This window comes from Octopus sinensis, linkage group LG11, assembly GCF_006345805.1.
Source record: "Octopus sinensis linkage group LG11, ASM634580v1, whole genome shotgun sequence".
In the NCBI taxonomy this organism is placed as follows: Eukaryota; Metazoa; Mollusca; class Cephalopoda; order Octopoda; family Octopodidae; genus Octopus; species Octopus sinensis.
The window spans coordinates 21490021-21503957 of record NC_043007.1 but is presented as its reverse complement, the minus strand read 5'-3'; the positions used below and the strand labels follow the sequence as shown (position 1 = coordinate 21503957).

The 13937-nt window shown below is 36.0% G+C and overlaps 1 protein-coding gene across 6 annotated transcripts in view; it reads right to left on the bottom strand.

The window, feature by feature from the left end:
* LOC115217577 (cell surface glycoprotein 1) overlaps positions 1-13937 on the bottom strand; it is a 314511-nt gene that overhangs the window by 255231 nt on the left and 45343 nt on the right. The gene's annotated exons all lie outside the window — the stretch shown is intronic.

Here is a 13937-nt window from a genome sequence, read left to right as displayed (position 1 = left end):
ACACACATATATACATATATATATACATATACTCACACACACACACACACACACACACATATATATATATATATATATATATATATATATATATATATATACATATATATATATATACATATATATGTATATATGTATACACAGACACATATATGCACACATACACATATATATATACACACATACACACATATATATGTCAATATATGTGTATGTATCTGTGTGTGTGTGTGCATATATGTATGCATGTGTCCAACTCATGCCAGCATGGAAAACAGACATAATATGATGACGGTGGCGGTGATGACGGTAACTGAAGTCAGGAATGGTTGAAAAAAAACAAAGAAAGAAGCCATTTTCTCAGATTTCTCCAACTTACACATGTATGGCACATGTGATAAGACTGACATTCGTAATAAAACTAGTCTACCAGCGTTGTCAAAACTGACGAGCTTCGTTAATTAATGAGAATAAATACATCTCTTCAAATGACATTAAATATTAAATTCTTTTCTTAATTTTGAGAATATGCTGTAGTGGTTGTGTGGTAAGTAGCTTGCTTACCAACCACATGGTTCTGGGTTCAATCCCACTGTGTGGCACCTTGTGCAAGTGCCTTCTACTATAGCCTCAGGCCGACCAAAGCCTTGTGAGTGGATTTGGTTCTTCTTGAGACAGCATTCACCCGGGGTGGGTTGAGCTGGCTTCATTCATCCTCAATGCTGCATCTCTCACAAACGCCGACCAGACCTGGCGATTTGAGGCTAACAACCGCGTGATCTCCAACCACTCCTTATTCCAGCGGCGAATGCCGTAGATATGGGGGCCTAGGTTGGGTTCCAGATCAGCCTTGACTCTAATCAGCCAGGTTTTTCATTGTCCACCACATCGCTTTCGCCAACCCTGAAGGGGAGCTGGGGCAATTGCTTCGTAGATGAATTCTCCTGGTTGACGACGGAGGGCATGACCCAGCCGAGGCAGACGTCTCGTTAGGATGACTTGTCAGAGGGAGGTGATTTTGCACTGGATTTGGTTGACGGAAATTGAAAGAAGCCCGTTGTATATATGTATGAGTGTGTGTGTATTTGTGTGTGTGTTTGTTCCCCACCATTGCTTGACCACCACTGACGGTATGTTTACGTCCCCATTAGGCTTACAAAGAATAAGTCCTGGTGTTGATTTGTTCGACTAAAGGCGGTGCTCCAGCATAGCCACAGTAAAATGAGCGAAACAAGTAAAAGAATAAAAGAATAATACACAATATATTACTGTATTAACCCATTAGCACCCATGGCCCTTTTTCTTCTTTTTCAAGGACCAGAAGGTTAATCCACTATTTTACTGCAACACCTGTATTTTTCTGAGATACCTTTAATTAGTCATCAAGACTAGAATATCTTTCAAATACAGTAAAAAAAATTAATAAATGCTCCCTTTTAAAGCCTAGCCAGGCTCATGGGCCCGGTTTCTCAGTTTCTATGGCGTATCTGTTCCCCAGCTGGACGGGACACCAATCCATTGCAGCATTACTCACTTTTGCGAGCTGAGTGGACTGGAGCAACGTGAAATGAAGTGTTTTGCTCAATTCAAATACAGTAATAAAATGTTTTTTGTACATTTAGATAAAGTTGTATAAAAAAAGATTTTTGTTAATAAATTAAATAAACAAATTTGGGCACAAACGGGTTAAGTATAAGAGGGAAATTTATGACTCGTGTTATACCTCACTCACACCTCCACTCTCTATTTGTTATTTGACTACCTCCTACTTCAATGCTATGTCATGTATGCGACCGCAAACAGACAGACAACCTAATTGTTATAATATCTATTTATGCTTTATTTTTTTTCTTTCTTTGTTACTTGTTTTAGTCTTTAGATTGCTGTCCTCCTGGGGCCACTGCCCTGAAGAAGTTTTAGTTAATGAACTCACTCCAGTACTTATTTTTTTTAACCCATATATCATTATAAAAGAATGAACTCTTAAAATTTCACTGAATTTAGATTGATCGTTACCAGCGTCGCCTTACTGGCACTTGTGCTCCATGCTAGTGGGGCACTAAGAGCTCCATCTGAGCGTGATCGTTGCCAGAGCGGCTAACTGGCTTCCGAGCTGGTGGGACGTAAAAGGCACCATTCGAGCGTGGTCGTTACCAGCGTCGCCTTACTGGCACTTGTTCTCCATGCTAGTGGAGCACTAAGAGCTCCATCTGAGCGTGATCATCGCCAGAGTGGCTAGCTGCCTTCTGTGCCGGTGGCACGTAAAAGGCACCATTCGAGTGTGATCGTTACCAGCGTCACCTTACTGGCACTTGTGCCCCATGCTAGCAGGGTGCTAAGAGCACCATCCGAGCGTGATCGTTGCCAGAGCGGCTAACTGGCTTCTGTGCTGGTGGCACATAAAAGGCACCATTCAAGCATGATCATTACCAGTGTCGCCTTACTGACACTTGTGCCCCGTGCTAGTAGGGTGCTAAGAGCACCATCCTAGCATGATTGTTGCCAGAGTGGCTAACTGGCTTCCAAGCCGGTGGCATGTAAGAGGCACCATTCGAGCGTGATTGTTACCAGTGTCGCCTTACCGGCAAATGAAAAAACATTTGAGTGAGGTCGTTGCCAGTACTGCCTGACTGGTCCCCGTGCCGGTGGCACGTAAAAGCACCTACTACACTCTTGGAATGGTTGACGTTAGGAAGGGCATCCAACTGTAGAAACTCAAGATTGGAGCCAGATCAAGATTGGAGCCTAAAGCAGCCATCTGGTTCGCCAGTCCTCAGTCAAATCATCCAACCAAGGCTAGCATGGAAAGCGGATGTTAAACGATAATAATGATGATGATGATGTTATGGTAAGCTTTCACAATCTGGAAGAGAAGGACAATATGCAACTGTGTCGATTATCTTCTGAACATTTCGTATACTTAGTCAGATGCTTCCCGGTGAGTTCATGTCCAAACGAGCAGGTTTTGCATTACGAAAATGCAACCAGGGATAGATATGGGTTACTCATATATAAAGTCTGGTACTTATTCTATCAGTCTCTCTTGCCGAACCATTAGGTTATGAGGAGGTAAATGCATCAACACCGGTTGCCAAGCAATGCTGGAGGATAAACACGCACATAGATATAAACATACATATACACACTCACGCACATATGACAAGCTTCTTTCAGCTTCCGTCTACCAGATCCACTGACAAGGCTTTGGTCAACCAGAGGCTACAGTAGAAGACACTTGCCCAAGGTGCTGTGCAGTGGGACTGAACCCAGGACCATCTTGTTGGGAAGCAAAATTCTTACCACACAACCATCCCTTCTACTCTAGGCACAAGGGCTGAAATTTTGGGGAGTGGGGCAGTTGATTAGATCAACCCCAGTACACAACTGGTACTTAATTTATTGACCTTGAAAAGATGAAAAGGCAAAGTCAACCTCGGTGGAATTTGAACTCAGAACATAAAGCAGAAGAAATACCTATCTCTTTACTACCCACAAGGGGCTAAATACAGAGAGGACAAACAAATGGATTAAGACGATTATATCAACCCCAGTGCATAACTGTTACTTATTTAATCAACCCCGAAAGGATGAAAGACAAAGTTGACCTCGGTGGAATTTGAACTCAGAACATAACAGCAGACGACATACCACTAAGCATTTCACCTGGTGTGCTAACATTTCTGCCAGCTCACTGCCTTTTAAATCATATTAGTTATATAATGTTTATTGTATAGTCTGTTGATGGTGTTATATAGTTTGCTAGCTTTGTGCTACCCAACATTCAACCTGCAAAACATTTTGTCAACCGTAACCACTGTACAATAAAATATACAGTAAAATTTCATAACTTTTTACTAATCTGAAAAACATACCACAGTCAGTCATGCATGAAGTTGCATTATTCCATGTTTGATTTCAACTGAAAGAAACGAATAAATAAAAACTGGGGGTGGGATTTATAGAATAAGTAGGTAATGTGCCAATCCAGCTTTTTACTCTTTTGTGTCAGCCACTGACAAAAGTTAATCATTTAAAGAAAGTGGTAAACAGGTAGAATCATTAACACACCAGGCAAAGTGCTTGGCAGTTGTTCATTTGTCTGCATGCTCTGAATTGAAATTATGCCGAGGTCAACTTAGCCTTTCAGCCTTTCAGGTTCAATACAATAAATACCAGTTGAACACTGGGGTCCACGAAATTGGCTGTGTACTCCACCCGCTCTTTTGAAAAGTCTGGCCTTGTAATAAAATACAAAAGCTATATCTCTGTTGTGTCTGGGGAGAGTCATTCTCTTTTAGGGCCTTATTATTTAACACACTCACTGGTAAATTTCCACTTATTTCTTATTTTTATTTTCTAAAATTTTCTTTGCGTCTTGCAACCTTTTCAATAGACTTGACTTTAGAAAAAAAAAAAAAAAAATGAGTGGAAATTTTACCGGTGAGTGTGTTAAATAATAAGGCACTAAAAGAAAATGACTCTCCCCAGACACAACAGAATATGCTTCAACACACGAACTCATATAAAGAATCTTGCAAACCAAATCCAAAAACGAAACAAAAGCTATAATTATTCACATTGAGGTGGTGAGCTGGCAGAATCGTTAGCACACTGGGCAAAATGCTTGGCGGTATTTTGTCCGTTTTTCACATTCTTTTTTTTTCTTTTGGATTTTTGTTTTTGCATCTTTGAAGAAAGAATTCACAAAGTAAGCATGTAGGTAATGGAATTTATATCAGATATAACAGAGGATCATTTATATGATATCACAGTTATTTATGAATCATAATGAAATGAAACACTTGTAAGTAAAAAGGCGTGGTTGATCAGCCGACCAAATACTTCAAAATAGCAACAGAAAACCTAAATTAGAGTACTGCTAACAAATCATCATCATCATCATCGTTTAACGTCTGCTTTCCATGCTAGCATGAGTTGGATGATTTTGACTGAGGACTGGCGAACCAGATGGCTACACCAGGCTCCAATCTTGATCTGGCAGAGTTTCTACAGCTGGAGACCTTTCCTAATGCCAACCACTCCGAGAGTGTAGTGGGTGCTTTTTATGTGCCACTGGCACGGGGGCCAGTCAGGCAGTACTGGCAACGACCTCGCTCGAATCTTTTTACACATGCCACCGGCACAAGTGCCAGTAAGGCGACGCTGGTAACGATCACGCTTGAATGGTGCGTTTTACGAGCCACTGGCACAGAATCCAGTTAGCCGCTCTGGCAACGATCATGCTCAGATGGTGCTCTTAGCATCCTAATAGCACGGGGCTCAAATGCCAGTAAAGCGATGCTGGTAACGATCACACTTGAATGGTGCAGTTTTATGTGCCACTGGCATGGGAGCCGGTTAGCCGCTCTGTCGACGATCACACTCGGATGGTGAATCATAATGAAATGAAACACTTTTAAGTAAAAGGGTGTGGCTGCTCAGCAGACTAAATACTTCAAAATAGCAAAAGAAAACCTAAATTAGAGTACTGCTAACAAATAATAATAATAATAATAATAATAATAATAATAATATTAATAATAATGATGATAATAATAATAATAATAATAATAATAGAATGGATAAATAATAAAAAGGGTTGCACCACTCAAAAGTATAATGTAAACCAATGAGATGTCGTGAGACAATTCAAGTAGCCAACTCAAGCACTTCACCTACGGTTGCTGTAGAAAATGTAGGGACGTGTAGCTATGGTGGTAGTGAAAGGAAAAACGTTATATAAAATTCAGACAGTCTTCTTCTATATGTGTGTGCACAGATGTGTGTGAAGACTTGTACATTATCTCACATATAAAATTAATTACCTTCAAAATAATTATCACTCTTGACCTGATGACCTAAAGCTAGAGCGGTCGACCCAGTTTCTTATTCTGCAGCAATTCAACATGAAGTCAGCAAAAAATTAGCCCATGAACTTCAGCTAGTGCTACTAACTGACATTGGACCGACTTCCTTTAGTATTTCGAGCTAAGGACAAGATGAAGCAGCAATTATGTTAATATACTTTTAATATTACCTCCACTAAGTTTATTTGCATTAATGACCATCATTACAGCCTTTGCCAACAACACATATACAACCCCAATAAAACTCATTGAATTCACATTTCAGATCAACTCAACAAGACAAATATGTTTCTTCTCTGTATCAGAGTTTTGGGGGGGTTTTTTCAGTGAAAACTATTCGCATACTAGCAATTTATTTTAATACGAGCAAAACGCACCCCCGTCCAATGGACTGTGCTGAGTTGTCAAACATTTAAACCAAATTTTCTCAAAACAACTTGTCCGACCGTCCCATAAGCCTCCCCTTTGAGCAAACACTGATTTAACCTAAATTTGAGACACCAGCAAAAGAAGAAATAAAGATAGACTTTTTTTCTATTCCAAAGAAAAACGATTTTATTCACACAAATATGCAACCGAAGAGTTTAAAGTACCAGTAATGATAAGGCTGTTGACTGGGAGAACACAAACATGGTTTAAATAGTAAGCTTGGCAGGAAAGAAATGTGCCTTTAAGCAGTGCAAAAACAACAAAAAATGGAAGGTGCAGTTATGTACAGGTTGACGGAAGAAAAGCAGGACAAAAACGGCTTTATCGATCGCATTCTCACCTGGAATCGATTTTTGTAATTTTTTCAAGACTTATACACACCCTGATACTGTTGGTATCTACATATCAAATTTGAGCACAATCGGATGGAGGATGCCCGAGATCCTAGAAGCCACACAAACACACACAGATAGACAGAATGGATTTTATATAAGAGATATGAACCGCTTTCAGACACACACAAAAAAGCAGGAAGAAAATAGCTCTTCAAGCAACAAATGACAAAACATTTTTACCTTTAAGTGACAGACAAGCACTGTTATTGAAAATATCCAACAGAAATCAAAGCAACCATTCAGACAGGAACGATTTGTCTTTATATCTGCTCAGCCATTGTTATTAGAGACAAGATCTTCTCCAACATTCCAATATTATTATTCATATTTGTTAAAGCAAGTTATTCAACTAAGTTTAGAAAACACTTTTTATTTATTTTATTTAAAATAAAAAGTGTTTTTTTTTTAAAAAAAAGAACGCAAAACATATCTGAAATGTATTTCTTTAAAACAACATCTCAAGACTAACGAAAGACCAGCACATTTCTCAGATCTAATATCCTTTCTTTTCCTTCTAATCCCGGTTCTCTAAGCAGATCTACAATGCACCTGTACATACCTGCCGGTTTGTTTCCTTAAGTATATACACTCCTTGAAAGATTCCTTTTGATGCAGTTTCTTGCAAGTTCCACAGATTAGCATTAAGATAATCTGGGGTAAAGTTCAGTTTGTGTAAAATACAACTTGCTTCAGTCATTTAGTTATTCAATCTGCATAGGTGCAGGCATGGCCATGTGGTTACGAAACTCACCTTGCAACCATGTGGTTTTGAGTTCAGTCCCACAGTGTAACACCTTGGGCAAGTATCTTGTATAGCCCTGGGTCAATCAATGCCTTATGAGTGAATGTGGTAAATGGAAACTGTGTAGAAGCCTGTCATATATATGTGTATAATATATATATATATACATATATATATATATATATATATATATATAATATATATATATATATATACACATATATACACACACACATATATATATATATATTATATATATATATATTTATATATAATATGAGGGAATATTATTCCAAACTTAAGGGAAATTTTCAATTTAGAAATACTAAATCAAATTTCACATTCTACCAATTATATACATTTTATTTATTATTTTGCAAATTACTTAATCATCGTTATATGTTTTATCTTATATTTAATCTTTTTATGATATGTAATTTTTCTAAATGGTATAACTTAAATTTTCATTATTGAATTGATAAAAGGTGTTTTTTTTCTAATTTAGATGTGTGTATATATACATACATATATAAAATTATCTCTATTTTCTACATTTTCTTTTGAATATTTATAAACCAAAATTTATATTTAGACCTATTATTGCATAGAGGGTTGCTGAAATAAGCACTAGTCAAGTACTAGGGTTGATGTAATCAACTGCGTTTTATAAGAGGGACGGGAGTTATTGGTGGCAAGAGGGGCTGGAAAGATTTTTGGTTCTTTTTCATTTTTATGGACATTTGAATGATAGAGAAAGTGGCAAATGGATAGAACTGTTAGCACATCAGGCAAAATGCTTAGCAGTATTTGTTCAGGCTCTTTACATTCTGAGACATTCTGAGTTCAAACCCCACGAAGGTCAACTTTATGTTTCATCCATTCGGGGTTGATAAAACACAGTAGCAGTCAAATACTAGCGAGGGTTGATGTCATCAACTTGTCCCCTTTTTTCAAAATCGCTGATTGTGAATCTTCCAATGAACTGGTCATTCAGAAGAACGATAGGATTTCGGTCACTTACACACCATGGAAAGGGAGAAGCTGGCCTTATGAGTCCTATGGCTCAACAAGAAAAATAAGAAAATGCAAATTTTGGGGATTCATTGATTTATATTTCCAAGTTCAAATCTGTTTATGCTTGATATAGTATTTTCTTTGTTTATCCCATTCTATAATTAACCCTTTCGTTACCAGCCTGGCTGAAACTGGCTCTGGCTCTGAGTACAAATGTCTTGTTTAAATAAGTTTTGAATTAAAATCTTCCACCAAACCTTAGTCACAATTTATGTTCCTAACACTAGCTGAATGATAACTAAGTTATTTTACTAAATTCTTTGTTATATTTAAAGTAAATGAAAGAAACACAGAGCATCTCAAAATAAATATGGCAAAGAAAGGGTTAAACAATGTGAATAAATAAACATTGCATTTGACAGAGTTGTCTGAATGCTAAAGGGTTAACCCCTTTCGCTACCAACCTGGCTGAAACCGGCTCTGGCTCTGAGTACAAATGTCTTGTTTTCATAAGTTTTGAATTAAAATCTTCCACCAAACCTTAGTCACAATTTATGTTCCTAACACTAGTTGAACGATAGTTAATTTATTTTACTAAATTCTTTGTTATATTTAAAGTAATTGAAAGATATACAGAGCATCTCAAAATAAATACAGTAATGAAAGGGTTAAGAATCAGCAGAAGATATAAGAAGAGACCTCAATGTGGTCACTATATGCTAGAAATAATAGCCGAAATTTCCTTCAATCCACACCCTTCCAAGTACTTCTAATGTGCATCTGCCTAAATGTAGAGGTGCATTTAACCCTTTCGTTACCAACCCGGCTGGAACCAGCTCTGGCTCTGAGTACAAATGTCTTGTTTAAATAAGTTTTAAATTAAAATCTTCCACCAAACCTTAGTCACAATTTATGTTCCTAACACTAGCTTAATAATGACTAATTTATTTTACTAAATTCTTTGTTATATTTAAAGTAATTGAAAGAAACACAGAGCATCTCAAAATAAATACAGTAACGAAAGGGTTAAACAACACACAAAAATGTGTTCGAAATGTAGGTCATATTTATTTCATGGGTCACTGCCTGACATTTGTAACACAGGACAGTCCTGGTTAACTGGGATTGTCTTAGAAGTACACAAAACCTTAGGCTACAGTGAAGTTCAATTGTTTCCTCTTGACCAACCAAAGTCTGAATGTTGAACTAGACATGCACTAGAAGAATGACACCCAAGAATGGACATTACCAGTTCTAACACCAGTCTTGAGAAGTACTGGCATGTGATTATTACTCACTCATCATCATCATCATCATCATCATCACCACCATCTATCTCATCATCACCATTTAACCCTTTCATTGCTCTACTTATTTTGAGATGCTCTGTGTTTTTTTTCAATTAATTTTAAATATAACCAGTTCTTTTACTCTTTTACTGGTATCTGTCATTTTGACTGCGGCCATGCTGGAGCACCGCCCCCCCCCCGGACTTATTCTTTGTAAGCCTAGTACTTATTCTATCGGTTTCTTTAGCTGAACCGCTAAGTTAAGGGGACTTAAACATACCAGCGTTGGTTGTCAAGCGATGTTGGACACACACAAATATATACACACTTGCATATATATATATATACGATGGGCTTCTTTCAGTTTCTGTCTACCAAATCCACTAACAAAGCTTTGGTTGGCCTGAAGCTATAGTAGAAGACACTTGCCCAAGGTATATATATGTATGTATATGCATGTGTGTGTGTCTCCGTTTGTCCCCCCAACTTTGTTTGACAACTCATGATGGTGTTACGTCCCCGTAACTTAGTGGTTTGGTAAAAGAGACCAATAGAATAAGTACTAGGTTTAAACGAATAAGCTCCAGCATGGCCGCAGTCAAATAACGGAAACAGGTAAAACAATAAAACAATAAACTTAAAATTTCATTCCTTTAATAAGGTTTAATAATTTGTACTGGTCCTTCCGAAAAGGCTTGGCCAAATATATTGACTAAAACTGGTGAACATACTTCTGATTAAATCTAAGTGTATAAAACAAACTATTTATTGTGATCTGATAGTGTTGTGAACAGATTTGCCACAGCATATGAAGGTATATGTAGATAATGTAAGTATTGCAAATATAATATAACATATAACTAGTACAAATTCACACCAATCACTGTTTACTAATATGCATGTTTGTGATTTCATTGTAGATAATGTTAAGATGTACAGTCTACAGAGATAATACCCTTATCATATATATAAAAAACATATAATATATATACATATATATAGAGAGAGAGAGAGAGGAGAGAGAGAGAGAGTGAGAGAAGGAGAGAGAGAGAGGGGCCTGAACATGTACGTATATATATATATGTATATACATACATATATATATATGTATATAAAGTTAAACCAAACATAAAAACACAAAGAGAAAACACAACAACGCGAGACATGGAACAAGTATAGTGTTATTGGATGCTCAGGAAAGGAAAGAAAGAAGGAGGATTTAACGTTCCGAGCGGAGCTCTTCGTCAGAAACATAGGAAAAGGAAAGATCCAAGGAAGGGAAGACGGAGGACAAAAATCGCCAACAATACACACACGGTCACATATATATATAAATCTTTAGTTAAATATATTCAATGAGAATATTATATACTGAATTTATATTCAGTGCTCGATTGTATCAAAGTATTAATACTATTAAAGTATTTATATATTTAATACGAGCGATTATATATATATGTATATTTTTTTTAATAATATATTATTATTAATTATAGGAAATCAATATCAGAAAATTCCTCAGAAAGATATACACATGTGAATAACAATTGTTGTATACATATATATATAGCCACAATGAGGATATTTAAACCTCTTATAGAGATATTTTATCCAAGATAACTGGTTTAATATATTGTATTTTGAAGAGATATTTCTTCAATGAATACATTATATAAAACATCATAATTCATCAAATGTTATTATCGAGTTAGAAAACAGAGAGAGATCTAATGGATACAAATTGATTTATCAATTACTTAACATATTTACCTACAATTGTTTCATTTCACAAACAAAATTAATGTTTCGCAATTGTGATTTTGTTTGTGAAATGAAACAATTGCAGGTGATTATGTTAAGTAATTAATAAATCAATTTGTATATCCATTAGATCTCTCTGTTTTCTAACTCAATGATAATGTTTGATATTATTATATATATATATATATATATATATATATATATATATATATATATATATTATATATATATATAAATTAGAGAAAAAACCACTATTATGCAACTCAAACATTGATAGACATAAACCAATACATAAATAACAAATAATATATATTTTTATAAAACATATAACATATAACTAGATCTCAAAAAGTATAAAAATGAATGATCAATATATAATATATTAATTAATATAATATATTTTTTAATTAATATATTATATATTGATCATTCATTTTTATACTTTTTGAGATCTTTTCAATGTTTGAGTTGCATAATAGTGGTTTTATCTCTAATTTATATATTTATACCGGGAAATTTGATTTAATACTAAATTGAATTTTTCCCTGTAAGTTTGGAGTTATACTCCCTAATGTTATTATTATTATTATTATTATTATTATTATTATATATATATATATATATATATATATATATATATATATATATATATATATATATATAGGGATAAATCAACGTCAGTGTTTCTGAAAAGAAAAAGATACAAAGGACACAAAAAGAGAATGCCATTATAATTATAAAAAAAGTTTAAATAAATTGATGAACTTTCACCTAAATCTAGCGAAGTAAATTTTGGTCTAATCACCATGAAATGATAGAAAAACCATCGAATGATAATGAAGTGTTTCAGATAACACCTGATGATTATTAGGTATTTCTTATCTGGATTTACAAGAAAAATATTCAAGTAACGAAGCAAAATTATATTTAAAGAATAAAAATGACACAAGTTTTTTATTTTACTAATTTCCATTTTTCTTAAATGAAAATAGAAAAAATGCTTAATAAATATAGACACAGTCAAGGCTGTGTGGTTAAGTGGTTAAGAAGTTCGCTTTGCAACCACATGGTTCTGGGTTCAGTCCCTCTGCATAGGAAATTTGATTGCTATTTCTAGTTAGTTCAGCCACTACATAAAGACCTATTCATTATCTGGAAAACATCTTTACAGTAAGTGCAACTCAAGGAAGACAACACAAGAATATCTTTCTATAATTTTCTTCAGGTTTGTAAGATTTCAAGTTACTTGGTGACCCTGCTAGTGCTGGGGCCCACTTAAAAAGCATCCAGTCCACACTGTAAAGTGGTTAGCATTTGGAAGGGCACCCAGCAGTAAAATCCATGCCAAACTGACCTTGCCAGTACTTGCGCCACATAAAGGGTACTGAGTCCACTCTGCAGAGTGGTTTGTGTTAGGAAGGGCATCCAGCCATAAAAACCCTGCCAAAACAGACACAGAAGTCTGCTTCAGGCTCCAGCTGACCAGCTCCTGTCAAACCATCCAACCCATGCCTGCATGGAAGGCGGATATTAAACGATGATGATGATTTCAGTTTTGCACAGCAAACTGTTGTAATGCTTATTAATTATACATTACATCTCTACATCCACAAAGAGCTCTGTTCCGTAGCCTCTTCCATGGCACACGTATAAAGCTAGGTGGTCTGAATTAGTGAGAGCTAAATGCCTTTTTCCAGGCATGAAGCCTGATAGTGGACAGGATACAAACCATTGACTCATGTGTCAGCAAGCTGACACTCCATTGACACCACAAGCTAACATTTTTGCTCTAAATAGAATAACAAACCAATGGCAGAACATGTACATCGTTTATCAATTCGAAAATATAAAAAATATACTCTTTTACTCGTTTCAGTCATTTGACTGTGGCCATGCTGGAGTACTGCCTTAAGTCGAGCAAATCAACCCCAGGACTTATTCTTTGTAAGCCTAGTACTTATTCTATCAGTCTCTTTTGCCAAACCGCTAAGTTATGGGGATGTAAACACACCAGCATCGGTTGTCAAGCAATGCTAGGGGGACAAACACACACACACAAACATATACACACACACACATACGGGTAGTCATGATGGGTATACTGGGCTTCGTATATTTTACCCTAGTGTCAGTTTGATGGCATGCACTGCTCTCTCACTCAATAATAATAATAATAATAATGGTTTCACGTTTTGGCACAAGGCCAGCAATTTTTTGTTGTGGGTATATCAGTGCTCAAATGGTATTTATTCTATCAACCCCTGAATGGGATGAAAAGCCATGTCAACTTCAGGAGAATGTAAAGACAAACAAAACGCTCTTAAGCATTTTGTCTGGTGTGTTAACGATTCTACCAGCTCACCACCTTACCTTCATCATCATCATCCAGTGTTTTAAATCCAGGTTTTTGTCCTCATTAACAGAGGTGGCCGGATCTACC